This window comes from Enhydra lutris, unplaced genomic scaffold (assembly GCF_002288905.1).
Source record: "Enhydra lutris kenyoni isolate GAN:26980312 unplaced genomic scaffold, ASM228890v2 scaffoldscaffold68, whole genome shotgun sequence".
Lineage (NCBI taxonomy): Eukaryota > Metazoa > Chordata > Mammalia > Carnivora > Mustelidae > Enhydra > Enhydra lutris.
Genome location: NW_019154152.1, coordinates 6,806,780 through 6,823,045, shown reverse-complemented (window position 1 = coordinate 6,823,045; position 16,266 = coordinate 6,806,780). Strand labels below are relative to the sequence as shown.

Below are 16,266 nucleotides of genomic sequence, written 5' to 3'. Positions count from 1 at the left end.
CTCTCTCTCCCTTCCCTCCTTCCCTCCCTTTCTTCCTTCCTCCCTCTCCCCCTTCCCTCTCCCCTCTCTGCTTCCCTCCCTCCCTCCCTCCCTCCCTCCCTCCCTTCCCACCCTTCCTTCCTTCCTCCCTTCCTTCCTCCCTCCCTTCCTCCCTTCCTCTCCCTCTTCCCCTCCCTCCCTTCCTTACTTCCTTCTCTGGTCTATGAAAAGGAAACTGTATCGTGGCCCCAGGGCCTTGGGGCTTTGGCAGGAGGCTGCCCTGCCAGTAAAAGAAGAACCAATGAAGGGGCCTTATTTGACCTTCTTCTTGGGGTGCAGGGAGTTGGTGTACCCGCACTTCTTCTTGTGTGACAGTGCAAAAGTGCAGGTGAGCATAACACTTAAGGCAAATCATCTTGTGGCGATTGTATTGAGCCAGCTGGTGGAGGGAAGGCTCAATGATGCCATCCTGCAGGCCAAGCACCAAGTGCAGGGTGGACTCTTTCTAGATACTGTAGTGTGAGAGTGCAGCCATCCTCCAGCTGTTTGCCTGCAAGAATCAGATGAGGCTGGTGAGGTGGGATGCCCTCTTTGTCTTGGATTTTGGCATTGACATCCTCAGTGGTGTCACTGGACTCAGCCCCAAGGATGATGGTCTTGCCCTCGGGGTCTTCACAAAGATCTGCATCTCAACATCTGCCATAAGACCATGGCCACTGACCTGCTCCTCCACCTCCTTAAAGAGGAAGAGGTGGAAAATTTCTTAATGATAAGTTATCAGCAATGGGTTCAAATTGCTTTCCTGTATGTTGTCAACCTTAAAAATAGATGCTTCCAGTTATTTTACCAGCAAAATATGGGTTTTTTCAGGAATAAAAGAGAATTGCCATCTGGGAGGAACAAGCTTTGGCAAAACCATAGGAAGTCTGGAGAACAAAGGTACACTTTCTAAGGAGGGAAGGTGTCAGTTGGAAGGCTGTTAGAAACTCAAAGTCCACCGGAGTAAACTGGATTCCAAGTGCAGTGGCTTCTCATTGGCTGAGCCATTGAGTGGGTGGGAGGATAGGAAAGCATGTCTGCCTCAGCTGGGACAGTAAAGTAGCATCCATGTGCAGGGTCAAGTCCATCTCTTCCTATTCGGTCTGCTGTCAGTTAAGAGTGGTAGCGTGGCAGGGTGTGGGAGTACCCCTTGCCAAACCTCCTGACTCCATTTTAGGAAGGTTTCCCATTATTAATTTTCACAAGATTTATGCCAACTATCCCTGCTACGAATCAGCAGTATATCCACTAGCATTAGGTGGCAATAATGTGAACAAAAACTTGCTAATGTAATAAGTTTTAAGTGACTAACTGGTCCAATTTGCATTTTTTTGCTGGTGGTGGTGGGATTGAATATTTTTAATACTTTAAAACTACATATATTTCTTATGTGAAATTTCTGTGTTTACTATCATGCAATAGTTTATTTTTTGAGAATCTTAATGTTTTTATTGCTAATTTGCATTAGTTGGAATATAAATATTTTGTCAGATTAGCTCACAGAAAGATTAGGTCACTGTACAGTAATGAGCTCTCATTGCCTGACTACAATCAATCATTATACTAGACTGCCTTTTAAAGTTTTAAGGGTGCTTCAACAAATAGGGATTCATTGTAATACTCTTTTTGGGGGGGGAGAGAAGTTAAGCTTTAATTGAGTACTGTTGAGAATTTAGACTTTTTCACATTCTACCCATGAGGGCAAAGAAAAAATTGACACAGTGTAACAGTCTTTCCAATTCAAAGTACTGCCTTTTTTATGTGAAATATGAAAAAAAAATTTAATATAACTTGGATCTCTTTTTCCTCTGTGTTCTCTTTCCCTCTTTCCAACTCCTCCTTCCCTCCTAGCACTTAGGAAGCCTCACGCTAGCCACACTGACCAGATCACTCTTTTCTAATTATAATTAAGTTAAATTAAGAAGACATTGGATTGCCTCATAATTGCCAGATACTGGGTTAGGCATCAGTAATTCAAAGATCCATTAGACACGGTTACTGCCCCTATGGAATTGAGATAAAACAGCAATTGAAGGGAGATATATATGGGACACAGTACAGGGAAAGAGAAGGGAAGTAATTAGCTGGCTTGAGTGGATTTGCAGAGGATTCCTGGAGAAGTTGATTCTTGGGTGGAGCCCTTTGCCTGGAATGTGTGGGTGGGAAGGACATTCTGGGAATTTATAAAGGTCCTATGACAGGAAGGATGGATCTTTGGTAGTAATAGTAAGTGAAGTATGTGTTGGGACTGTTGAGAGATGAGTCTGTTCAAATGAACACTGGTCAGATCGTGGAAATCTTGTATGCCACTGTCAAAGTTCTGTAGAGAACATAGAAATCGTGAAAGAAGTATAGTTTACTGTGATGAGTCCAAAGGACCCATTCTCAGCAGAGTACTCTGGGAGATTTCAGGATGAGGGAAGTTCTGTGAGTGCACATCTCAAGTCTTTGTGGTTCCTTGAGGAACGAGAAATAAGCTTAAGTTGGTGGTGATGATGCTCTTCCTGTCCAAGGTAAGTTGCTGAGAGATGAGAATCACTGAATGGGAGATCACTTATTTTAGATCCCCAGTCATGTTACCCTGAAACTCAGGTATAATTACCTCACATAATTGCCTTTAGCAAGTTTAGTCATCTTGTTCAAACATCTGGGATCCAGATATAATTTCATACAACGCCAACAGTGACATCTTGCTTCCTTGTCTGTTTATTTAATAATGAAAAAGCAACGTGTTCAGTTGCATTGCAACCACTCGGTTTGTGGATATGCACAGTCTGTTTTCTCTGATGTTATAGGGCCCAGGAGGGAGTAAGCATGGCAGGCCTGCCTTGTGCCTACCAAGCCAGGCTGTGGAGAGGGTTCTTTATTTTATGTACAGAGGCTGCCAAGTAATGGGCACAGCAGACCCATTGAAGAGTTTTAAGCTGAAAATGAAGGTAAACAGATTTATCTTCTAATTATATCACTCTGGAGACAAAATGAAGGTTGATTGGAGAGATCACGATTGGAGATGCCATTTTCTTACTCATCAAGTGATTTGATTATTGAGCATCTCCTATGTGCAAGGCTCTGTTCTAGGTAGGGTACATATCTACATACCTAGATACAGCATTGTACATATAGTACGGAACCAAACAAAATGAAAAGCTTGCTCTTGTGGAACTTGCATGTTGCTGAAAGGAAAATGATAATGCATAAATAAATTAACTAATTACATAGTATGTTAGATGGTAATAAATGCTAAGGAGGAAAAAAAAAAAAAACATGGAAAGAGCACAGGTGTGGGGACCAAAATGGCATCACTGAGAAGTTGATGAGTAGAGGTCACAAGGAGATGACAAAGGTAGGGCATGCACATGTCATGGGAAGCACATTCCAGGCAGGGGAACAGCTTGTTTAAAGGTCCTGAGATAGGCACATGCCAGGTTTTAGCCAGGGGCAAGGAAGAGAGACAGAGTAGGCGAGGTTGGAAGGGTGATGGCAGGGTCATCATAGGGCCCTCTACGTCATTGTAATGAACCTGACTTTTACTCAGAGTAAGATGGGAAGTCAATGGAAAGCAGAGCAGTAATAATATCTGCCTTAAGAATAGAAAGGATCACTCTGACCAGACTGTAGAATACTAAGGGTAGAGTCAGGAAGTGATGTGACCGTTATAATCATTTATGTGGAAGATAATGGTGGCTTGGACCAGAGTGATGGCAGTAGAGATAGTGAGCAGTGGTCAGACTCCAGGCAGCTTGAAGGTAGAGCTGACAGGATTTACCAATGTGTGGCTGTAGGGTGTGAAAGAGAAAGGAATCAGAATGAATCCCAAAACTTTGGCCCGAGCAAGGGAGTAGAGGTGTAAGAGAATTAAGTTTGAGTGGAATGATTAAGGGCTTAGTTTTGGATGTGTTATGTTGGAAATGCTTATTAGTGAATCAGTTGGGACTACAGATTAGGAAATTGGATAGATGAACCGGGAGTTGAGGAAAGATGGCTGGTCTGTGATATAAATGGGAGCATTGTAGGCATTGAGATGACATTTAAAATGAGTCTGGCTGGAATGATCTAGGAAGACAGAGGAGAGAAGAGGACGAGAACTGAATTCTGCAGCTCTCCAACACTAAGAGGATGGAGACAAGTTGAGGAACCAGCAAAAGAAAACTGATAAAAATGGACCAGAAAATCCTAGAGTGTTGACCTGAAAGCCAAAATGAAAAGCCAAGAAAATGGTGTATCAAAGAAAAGGGCATAAAAGTTGTGTCCATGCTGCCGTTAGGTCAAGTAGAATGAACACTGAGTACTGAGCCATATGAGTACATAGGGGTCATCGGAAGTGATGTTGATAAGCAGCTTTGGTGAAGAGGCAGAGACAACAGCCTGCTTGGAGTGGCTATATGAGGAATTGACTGGCAAAAGTGGGGCAGTGAATATAGACTATTTCAAGTTTTTCTGTAGATAGCAGAGAAATGAGTAAGTAGTTGGTAAGGGAAATGAGTTCAAAGGTTTTTTGTTTTTGTTTTTGTTTTAAATTGTAAAAGAGAACATCACTAATGTGATGGGAATGATCTAGTGGAAAGCAAAAACACATGATGCAGGACAAAGGAGGACAATAATTGAAGCAGTATTCTTGAGTGGGTATTGAGATATCCTTCCTAGGTGCTCAAGAAAAAAGGGTAGCCTGTAGTTATGCATTTAGGAGCTATCAGCATAGAGGTGATATTTAAAGATAAGAGACTAGGTGAGCTTACCAAGGCATGAATGAAGATTAAAAAAAGAAGAAGTCAAACAACTAGTTAGAGGTTAGGGAGATGAGAAGGAACCAACAAAACAGACAGAAAAAGATCAGCAAGGACAGTGGGAGAAAAATCAGGAGTATGGTGGCCTGGAAGTGCAGAAAGTATTCCTGGAGGGAGGAAGTGATCCTCCTTATGAAATGTAGTTGAAAGGTCAAGTAAGATGAGAACCCAGGACTGATCATTACATTTAACAACATGTAGCTTCATTGGTGACCTTGAACTGAGGGATTCTGAAGGAGTTGTGGGCAAATGGAGTCAGTGATAGTTTGGCTACAGTCTCTTTAGGAAAAAATGAGAAAAGTTAAGAGAACATATACTACATTTTTGAGTTTTATTGTGAAAGAAAAGGGAGGAGAAAATAAGTCAAAAGATGGTTTTTAAAGAGAGGAGAAAATAATTACATATTCATAATTATGTAATTTATAATTGGATGCTAGCGAGAAGTTAAAAATCATGCAGAGGATGTCTCCTCAGGCAAGGGAAACAAAAGCAAAAATAACCCATTGGGATTCTAACAGAATAAAAAGCTTTTGCACAGTGAAAGAAACCATCAACAAAACAAAAAAGCAGCCCACTAAATAGGAGAAGATATTTGTGATTGATATATTTGATATTGGTATTTATTGATATTTTGATGTATCCAAAGTAGATGGAGAACTTATGAAACTCAATGCCAAAAAAAACAAAAACAAAACTGAAAAAATCCACCAAAATCTGTGAAAATAGGCAGAGGACCTGAATAGACATTTTTCCAAAAAAGACATCCAGATGGCCAACAGACACATGAAAAGGTATTTAAAATTAACATTGCTTATCGTCAAGGAAAATGCAAATCAAAATCACAATGAGATGTCACCTTACACCTGTCAGAATGGCTAAAATCAGTTAAGATAAGAAATAGCAAGTGTCGGTGAGGTTGTGGAGAAAAAGGAACCCTCATGCACTATTGATGGGAACGTAAGGTGGTGCAGCCACTGTGGAAAACAGTATGGCGGTTCCTCAAAAAATTTAAGATGAATTACGTACGATCTAGTAATTCTAATACTGAGTATTTGTCCAAAGGAAAAAGAGACACTTAGTTCAAAAAGATGTAAGCATGCCTATTTTTATTGCAGCATTATTTACAACAGCTAAGATAGGGAAGCAACCCAAGTATCCATCCATAGATGAATGGATAGAGAAGACATGGTACATGTACACACACTGAAATATTACTCAACCAAAAAAAAAAAAGAATGAGATCTTGACATTTGCATCAATGTGGATGGATCTAGAGGGTAAAATCCTAAGTGAAATAAGTCAGAGAAAGACAAAAGTCATGTGATTTCACTCATATGTGGAATTCAAGAAACAAATGAACTAACAAAGAAAAAAGAAACAGAAAAAGTCTTAAATATAGAGAACAAACTAATGGTTATCAGAGGGGAGATGGGTAGGGGGATGGGTAAAATTGGTAAAGAGGATCAAGAGGACCCTTAATTGTGATGAGCACTGAGGAATGTATAGAATTGTTGAATCAGCATATTGTACACCTTAAACCAATATAACAGTGCATGTTAATTATACTTCAAGTAAAAAAAAAAGAAAAAAAAATGATGTAGGGGATTGAATTTCCTGAGCAATGTACTTGAGTAGGTGGGTCTTTCAACAGTACATTCATTGTCAAGGAGTCAGGGCAGAGTATATGAGCCCCGGTGGGCAGATATGGTTTGGAGATCATATAGAAGTTTGTCTTATGATTGCTCTTCCATTATTAGTGAAAAGGAAGCAGCAAGGTTACCAGCTGAGAGTGAGGATAAGGTGGGAGGTAAAAATAGGAGAGGAGTAAATGAAAGGCCAGAAGATGGGAGAGTGAGTGGATCAGAGAAGAGCAGTGTCATTGCCGGGCATCGTTAAGGGCCCACTTAAAGGTAGTGATCTTGAATTTAAAGTGATATCCACCACCACTACAGGCTTGCATGTTTTCCAACCACATGCACCTGTGTTTGTGCAGGCATGAAGAGACAGTGGTTGTGTTTAAGAAGGGTCACACTGATGTAGGACAGTGAGAGAGGGGCAAAAGAATTGAGGGATTTTAGAATGGAGAGATTGGGATGGCTGACTCTGAAATCTCATCTGAGTAAAGAGGGAGAAGTGGACATGTGGAGGTAGTGAAGAGTTGGTGGGATTAGAGGGTTCTAGGCCCTCTGGTGTGGGATGATTATTGGGAACACAGTGAAGAGGAGGGGCTGCAGTGGCTGGTATAACCAGGTCCAGGGTGTGATTGTGGAGTGAGGTCCTACGGTAGCATGAAGGACAAGTTACTGAAGGAGACAGGGATAAGAACAGAAAGACTGTGGTTTTGGAAGTATTGAATTAACCACAGGTTAAGACGAATGTAGTGCTGGAGAGAGTGACTACAAGCCAGGAATGAGGGAAGTGGGAAGGTAGCCTGAGGAATGTAGACATCTGTGACAAAGATGGGCTGCAGTGGTGGAGTGGTACAGTGAGGCCCTATGAGGTTCAGAGCTGGGGATTTTGGAGAAACACCAGAAGTAGTAGACTATTAGTATTTGTCTAGGCAGAAATGTTGAAGGAATGTTTTAAGGTGATGGAGTTGGAGACAAGAGGATTGATATAAAAGATATTTAAGGGGTAAAAATAATCAGTATACTGATACGAAGTAGAAGGATCCTAATTCTCCGAGTTTTGGCATAAGTGCCTGGGAGAATGGTCATGTGATTTATTAGGTTTATGACAAGAAGTTGAGCATGGTTTAAAAAAAAGGTTTTTTTTTAAAAGATTTTATTTATTTGGGTGGGGAGCGTACAGAGAGAGACAGTGAGAGGGAGAAGCTGACTCCCCGCTGAGCAGAGAGACAGATGCGGGGCTTGATCCCAGGACCCTGAGATCATGAACTGAGCCGAAGGCAGCTGCTTAACTCCGACTGAGCCACCCAGGTGCCCCTTGAGCATGTTTTATGGGGGAAAAAATAATTTTAAATGCATTAAGTTTGAGGATGTACAGGAGATCTGAGGCAAACATCCAGGACAGTTGACTGGTGGACCTTAGGGAAGAAGGCACTAGAAATCAGGGAGGGTGAGGATTGGTTGAATGCTAAGGCTCCTTCCAACTTAAAGGGTTTGGGGAAGTGATTCTCAGTTCTGGCTCTGCATCAGAATCAATTGCGGGAGCTTTTGAAGACAGTTGAGCAGTTCCTGACTGACTAAATCAGAATTTTTAGGGGTGATTCCAAAAGTAACCCTACACATAAGTCTGGTGTGCATTCGGGGTTGCAAATGACATGCATTTATGGTCTTTATGGATTGAAATTATTTTTTACAACCCCATTGTCAAAGTAAATGCTTCAACCACCCATATAAAACTGTTACATTAGGCAAGGAAATCCAAGCATGGAAATGCTTTTACTATCTATCATTGATCCTTCTTTTTTCTTTTTTTTTTTTTTAACCACAGTGGGAGTTATCTCAGATTATTAGTACAGCTGCTGTTGGCACAACTAATAATACATTCTGTAGAAAATTTAGCCGTAGGATGTAACTGTAGCATCCTGGTACTAACTAAAATCATGGTTTTCTTATTTGCTAGACATGTAATGTGATTACCACTTATTTTTAACTTAGGATAACCATACTGTAAATAAGCTCTCTAAAAGCTCGAGCTAGGCTGTGAGCTTAGAGAAGACCATGGTGCTTGATTGCTGCCGTCTATCCCTTGTTCCTGCCGATATGTTCCTTTCCTATCAGAAAAACCCGGGGAACAAAGAAAGAGGCATAAATGAGGGGCCACATTTGAACCACTCTTAACACTTTATGCTGAAAATCTCAGGTCAAACCTATTTTCAATTGTGATTTTTTTTTTTCAAATAATATGAATGCCAGTTGATAGCGTCCCTGAGCAAGCTCTAAAGGCTTCCTTGGTTATTTCAGAAGAAGGAGACTGTTGTTTGCTCTTCTGTAATCTGTTCCACCACGACTGCTACTTGAGATTTAATGTCACTAATATACTGAATTTATAGGTCATCCTTCTTCTGGGGCTTTTAAAGTACTTTGTGTGTATTACTTTAATTTTGAGGTAGCCAGAACTCATCATGTTATGGAATCTATTTCAGAGAGAGTCTACAAAGAGAGCTAGAAAATCCCCCAAAGTGTTTCTTTTTCCTTTCCTCCCGCTGTTGGGAGAAGCATCCATTGATTCTAACTCCAAACTGCTTCCGAGGCCATTTCTGTGTGTATTACTACAGGCTTCTCTGGGGGCATCGAATCCCCATAGGTGCAGTTTGAGAGGATACACTCAGTAGGCCAATAAAGATTAAAATCACAGCTCTTTTGCATTATATTCGTGGTTTGTTTTTTTGTTTTTTTTGATCTTTTAATTTTTATATTGTCTGACATGTCAGTGACTCAATCACAGTGCTCTTCCCAGTGCCTCAGTGTGTGGGAAATGGAAAGTTGAATTGGATAGATTCATGAAAGGAGGGCCCCATAGCATATGTCTTTATAGTAAAAGGTGATGTTTTAGGGCTTGCAGTCACAGCCCTAAGGACAGTCATCAGATTTGATCTGGGGAATGGATGGAATGGGTGTTAAATAGTGGCCTTAATGATGCAGCTTGTAACTTGGGGAAAAGTCAGTGGAGGATCAGAGTTGGATGTCCACTACCTAATTTTTAAATGTTCAGGAAATGGTTTCATTGAAAATCTTAAAATAGCATGTGCAAGATATCTGTGGATTTTTTAAAAAAGATTTTATTATTTATTTTGCGAGAGAGAGAGAAAGAACAGGAGCGGGGGTGGGGGAGGGGTAAAGGGAGAGGGAGAAAATCTCGAGGAGACTCCAGGCTGGGCATGGAGCCAGATGTGGGGCTGGATCTCACAACCCTGAGGCTATGACCTGAGCCAAAATCAAGAGTCGGATGCTTAACTAATTAAGCCACCCAGGCACCCCCTGTAGATTTTATGTTATCTTTTTTTGCTCTTTTTCTAAGGCCTCATGCTAATCAAACTAACATTCCTGTAATAAACACACTGCAGGGGCGCCTGGGTGGCTCAGTGGGTTAAGCCTCTGTCTTCTGCTCAGGTCATGGTCTCAGGGTCCTGGGATCGAGCCCCACATTGGGCTCTCTGCTCAGCATGGAGCCTGCTTCCCCCCATCTCTCTGCCTGCCTCTCTGCCTATTTGTAATCTCTCTCTCAAATAAATAAAATCTTAAAATAAATAAACACACTGCATGTGACCTAAAAGTCATCAAATAAGACTTATTTTAGCTTGGTAAATAGCTTCATAAACAATGGTGAATAGCTTCATAAACAATTAAGATATATCAGTCATTAATTTTTAATGAATGAAGATATCCAAATGTATTGAATGAAGTATGTCCAAATTTCAGAAGTTAGAAACGTCAGAATTATAAAGGGAGACTATCAGACTTCACCAATAATGACACATCAATAGATAAAAGAAGTGGATAGAAATAATGCCACTGAAAGTTTGATTTATGTGAAATACCAATGGAATTTTCTAGTTACCAAGAGAGAAAAAAAGTGTTCATGGACCATTTTTTTTTTAAATGTGTTAGTACCATAATAAAAGGAACATTAATTCCAAATAATTAAATTTTATGGGCCATATTTATAGACCACAATGTAACAAAACTATCAATAAGTGTGTAACAAGTAACAATACCTCCAGTACCCTAAACAGCTGAACATTGAACTCTTTCGAGATTTCTTTAATTAAGAAATCAAATATGGAAACTAAAATTATATACATTGAAATACTATGGAAATGAAAGCACATATGTTAAAACTGTGGAGTGCAGCCAAAGCTGTATTTAGGTGACAATTCATAACTTTCATTTATTGTAGTAAATAGAGTGATAGAAAATGAATATACCAAGAATTAAATTTATGAACTTGGAAATGGAAAAATAAACTAAAAACATGTAGCAACAAAGCATTAGCAAAACCATAGTAAAAACCAAAAGAACATATTAATGAATTAGTAAAAAATGAAAAACACAAAGGCAATATTAATAAGCAAAACCAAGATGTGTTTTTTGAAATATACATAAGTAAATATGTATATTTGAAATATACATAAGTAAATATTTTGCTATTCTGACCAAGAAAAGAATGTGAAAACACAAATATAAAACAAAGGGGATGAGAAGGATTTAATAATAGATATAAAAGAGATTAAGAGAAAAATGCCATATATGCCAATGATGTGGAAGTTATAAACATTTTAGAGCAGGCATAGAAACCTTTAGAAGAAACTGAAAGGTGATCAAAGAGCTATTCCCCATTAAAAGCTATAGGTCCAGATATTTATATAGGGTCAAGTCTATCAAAATGTCAAGTAATGCATTGTCCTCTCTTATGGTGGAACCATAATAGTCATTATAGTCATATAGCAATATTCATAATAGTCATTGCAAATTTGTTTTAAATTCTTATTATAAAAAAATACTTTACTTGGGCACAAGGATTAAATAAAGGTCACTACCACTTTCACTGTCCAGAAAGAGTCACTGTTAACTTCTTTTTATTAGAAGTGGGATTGCTAGATCTAGGCTTATACACTTTAAATATTTGATTAAAAAAAACTATCAAGTTGTCCTCTGGAAAGATTTAACAGTTCACATACTTTTAAAACTGTTTCAACCATAGAAAAGATACAGAAAGCATTCCAATTAATTTTATGAGGCTGATATGAAATCTATCAAAGACAATAGGAAAAAATATCTTTATTCACATAAAAGATGAGTTAAGCACATAAATACCCAGGAGCTATGTTAAATAACAGAATAAATACAGCTTTGTATTAAAACCATGATATACTATAGGGGTACCTGGGTGGCTCAGTCAGTTAAGCATCTGAATCTTGATTTCAGCTCAGGTTATGATCTTGGGGTCATGGTATTGAGCCCAATGTCGGACTTCATACTGGGTGTGGAGCCTGCTTGGGATTTTGCCCCTCCCCCTACCCCATGTATGTGCTCTCTCTCTTTCAAAAAAAAAAAAAAAAAAAAAAGGATGATGTAGTGTAACCCAGTGGAATTTTTTACTATGCGAATACAAGAATGGTAAAGCACTAAGAAACCAATCACCTATTTCTATACCTGCTCTGAGATGTTTATAATTTCCACATCATTGGCATATATGGCATTTTCTTGTAATCTCTTCTATATATGTTATTAAATTCTTCTTCTCATTCCCTTTGTTTTGTTTCAATATAACTATTAAATAATATTAATATTACTGATATAATTATATAATTAATAAATTATAATGATTAATAATAGTTATTATTAAATTATTTTTTAAAGGATTTTATTTATTTATTTGACAGAGAGAGATATCACAAGTAGGTGGGGAGGCAGGCAGAGAGAGAGAGGAGGAAGCAGGCTTCCCGCTGAGCAGAGAGCCTGATGTGGGGCTTGATCCCAGGACCCTGGGTTCATGACCTGAGCCAAAGGCAGAGGCTTTAACCCACTGAGCCACACAGGCACCCTGCGATTATTAAATTATTAAATTAATAATAATACCAATGAGACATAATAGAACCTGATGCCAGATATCATTCTAAGCTTTTCATATAATAACTCATTTAACACAGCCACCTTGAGGTAGGTTCTAGTGCTATCCCCATTTTACGGAAGAGGAAGCCAAAGTGTGGAGTAAGTGGTTTGTCTCCCTCTGCACAACCAGTAAGTCATGGAGCTGGAAACTGAATGCAGCCACTTCAGCTGCGAAGTCCACCCTGTTAATCCTTATGCTGTGATGTATAGAATCTCATTTTGAGTCCTCAGTGCTGCTTGGTCGTTCTTACTTGTCATCAGCCCTTTTCCTTGCCCTTCTCTCCCTCCTCTGAAGCTCTACCTCTACTCTCAATTTCCACTTCTCAGAGAAAATAAAGACTAAGTGAAAACAAACAAACCCAATAGAACAGACATAGAGTGACATGGCATTATAGTATTTGGTAAACATGGCATTTCAAATCAGTGGGGGGAAGAAATGGATTATTCAGTAAATGGTGTTGGGAAAAACACTGTATTTCTGCTCTATTATGCAAACTTGTCATGTGTTTTAAATTTTGCAAAAAATAAAATCAGTAAAATTCTAAAGAAAATTATAAGATAACTTATAATCAGGACTCTTTACAGGTGACAGGAAAACATTAATAACAGTGGCTTAAATACAGAGGATTCATTTTTTTTTAAATGTACTTATTTATTTTAGAGCCAGAAAGAGAGCATGATCAGGGGGTTAGGCAGAGGCAGAGGGAGAGAGAGAGAATCCCAACCAGGTAGGCTCCATGCTGAGCATGGAGCCCATCTTGGGGCTTGATCCCATGACCCTGAGATCACAACCTGAGCCAGAACCAAGAATTGGATGCCCAACTGACTGTACCACCCACTTGCCCATACACAGCTTCTAACTGAAAGTCACCTCATGGGCTAAGATGGCTGCTGGAATTCCAGCACTCACATTTACATTCCTGGGAGAGACAAAAGAGTCCACCTCCAGCCCAAGTCTGCTCTTCTTAAGTAATCTTTTTGGAAGTCCCTGTCAATCAATACTTGTGCTCTCATCTCTTGATCAGAATTTAGTCACATGGCCATACCAAACCTGGGAATGTAGTCTTTTGCTGTCAAGCCAAATGCAATTTAAATTTCATTGTTTTTGGGAAAAGGGGAAAATAGGTATTGGGTGGCAACTACCAGTTTCACGCATTATTTTAGGTAGTTGAAGCCTTCTTTAGTGTGACCCCAAAGCCAATAACCATAAAAGACAAGCTTGACAGATTTTGGCAAACACAGTAGCAACAGTATTTTCTTTTGCAAAAGGCATTATAAATGAGACAGAATAATTGCAACGAATGACATGTAATTAATATTCTTAAAATGTAAACAAATATACTAATTAGTAAAAAACTTGATTTCCTGTGCTTTTTGGAGAGAAAGTATCAATTTTTTTGGTTCTTCTTCAGATGTACATTATAGACGAGATGAAACTTAATCTTATGCCTACTCTTTTAAAAAACATGTTGACCAAGGAGAAACTTTTTTATTGTTTGGGGTGTTTTTATTTTAATTCTCTGCCCCTCAAGGGATACTACTAGACTCCTCTGTTTGATGCTACCCTCTATTAATACACATACATTGCTGGGCTATTTGATTTAGGACAGATTCAGCTAGATTACCTGAATGCTCAATTAACTGCTATGGTGAGAATCATCTGCTTTCAGAAGGAGAAGATCAAATCAGTAACCATTCTCAGTTTCGTGCTTCATCAGGAAGTGAATTAAAGTGAAACCATTAGTGGTCATTTTTCTAAAATCTTCTAATCACTGAATTTCAAATCCTAGAAAAAACTTTGCATGTTTTTAATGATTATTACAGACTGGAATGTTTTTACTGAGTTCAGGACTGAGGGACATTATTAATAATGGCAACAATAATTCTTCTCAGCTTTCTGTTAATATCTTCTGATTAACAAGCAAGTTGGATCAAATGATTTTGGCTATTTGGTATCCTTGGTAACCACTGTTAGATGATGAATTGAATCAGTTAAAATTAATTTCTTGTGAAAATCTGCTTCTAGGACAAAGTATTGGCTTTGATATTTAGATGCACAAGAAATTCGTATGTGTATATATGTATGTGTGTGTGTGTATCTCATCAGATATGGAGAATGATAAAAATCTGCAAAGCCAAGTAAATTCAAAAAGTGGGGCAGATGAGGGAAGCCTGCAAGGGTTCTGCCTGTAAGGAATCTGCTTCTACCTAGAGAGGGACGATTTAAAATGAAGGAACCTGAAGCATAATAGCCACTGTGTGAGCTTTTGTTCAGCTACAGGAATAAGTAGCCTTCTTTCCCTTGTATCCATGAATGCTGTCACGACAAAGCTATTTTATTATTAAAGATGTTTGGAAAAAGGTAGAGAACAGGTTTTTTTCCCCCACATAAAATCATACAATATATATTTTAGCTCCAAGCACATTTTTAATGTCAATTTAGGAAGAATTTTCCTTTGGTCCTGATGGGTACCTTAGCTGAGGCCTACAGCTGCTGCAAATCACACATTTCCAGAAAATGTACATTTTGGGGGTATTGCTAGAACATGGACACGTGGTGCCAAACCGCATAGCACGGGCAGGATCGCTGGTTATTGTGATAACAGCACTACCACCACCCCATATTTGGAGCCTATAGCGTGAGGAAGGGCTAGCACAACCTCATTGTAGAGATGGGACCTAGGCCCCTGCAGGCTACACATTTCCCTAGAGGAGGCTGAGGAGGAACGGATGGTCCTGAGATCCATTCCATATCAGATTTTGGCAAATGCTGACTTCAGGACGGTCTGCTTGCTCTCGGAGGAGCTATGTAAGAAAGGAAGGAAGAAAAACAGGAACTGAACTATCACAAGGTAAGTTGCAGTTTCGTTTAAAAAATTTGCTGCTGGGGCACCTGGGTGGCTAGGTGGGTTAAAGCCTCTGCCTTTGGCTCAGGTCATGATCCCAGGGTCCTGGGATTGAGCCCCTCATTGGGCTCTCTGCTCAGTGGGGAGCCTGCTTCCCGCCCCCGCCTGCCTTTTTGCCTACTTGTGATCTCTGTCTGTCAAATAAATTTTAAAAAATCTTAAAAAAAAAAAAAAAGATTTGCTCCTTAGATTTTTTTTTTTAAACCTTCAAATCTACCTTTGTTCTACAGTTAAATACTTCCTGGGCAGTGCATGTGAAGTGGGTTCAAGGACTGCTTCACCACTTTATATTTGTATAACTTGAAGATAGTTACCTTACTTCTTGGTGCCTCAGTTTTCTTATCTGCAAAAGGAAGATAGTAATGTTGGTAGAGGAACTCTAACATATAAATGAGATCATGGATTTGGGGCAGGACCTGGCCTTCAGAGCTCAAAAAGTGTTAGTTCCCTTATTACTCCTCTCTGGAAAGACCTGTGTGAGCTTCATGAAAATCTGTACAAGTGACTTTGATGCCATCCTTTATTTTTGCCTTCTTTTACTTGTTCCATTAATCTCTTTGTTTTCCACTTACTTTCTGGTGCCTTAATCCATGAGTGTTTTCTCTCCTTTTTCTTCTTCTTATTCCCCCTTGCTTCATTTTATCCTCCAAACTTGTTTTTGGCTTTTTTGTGCTGCTTTTCATATATGAAGATGTGGTGTAGTCTGGCTAATCATTCGCTATGTTTAACACCAAATTACCATGTGCTGGATGCTGTCCTTGGTGCTGGAATTATTGTGCTTGAGAAATGCATGGTCCTTGGCCTCAAGGAGAGGATATAGACAAGTGAACAGGCAATTACAGTTTAGTGCAATAAGGGAAAGTGTGGTGTGTTATGGAAGCACATAGGAGGAGCACCTAACTCAAACTTGCCAGGAGTGGTGTCAAAAACAGCATCTCCAGATAAGAAGTAAATAAGCTCTGACATATTATGGAAGTG

The 16,266-nt window shown here is 39.3% G+C and overlaps 1 protein-coding gene and 1 pseudogene across 2 annotated transcripts in view; one reads left to right on the top strand and one right to left on the bottom strand.

Moving 5' to 3' along the window:
- Window positions 1-16,266, top strand: part of LOC111159617 (synaptotagmin 9) — a 206,358-nt gene that overhangs the window by 7,402 nt on the left and 182,690 nt on the right. The window lies entirely within an intron of this gene.
- Window positions 292-667, bottom strand: LOC111159619 (annotated as a pseudogene).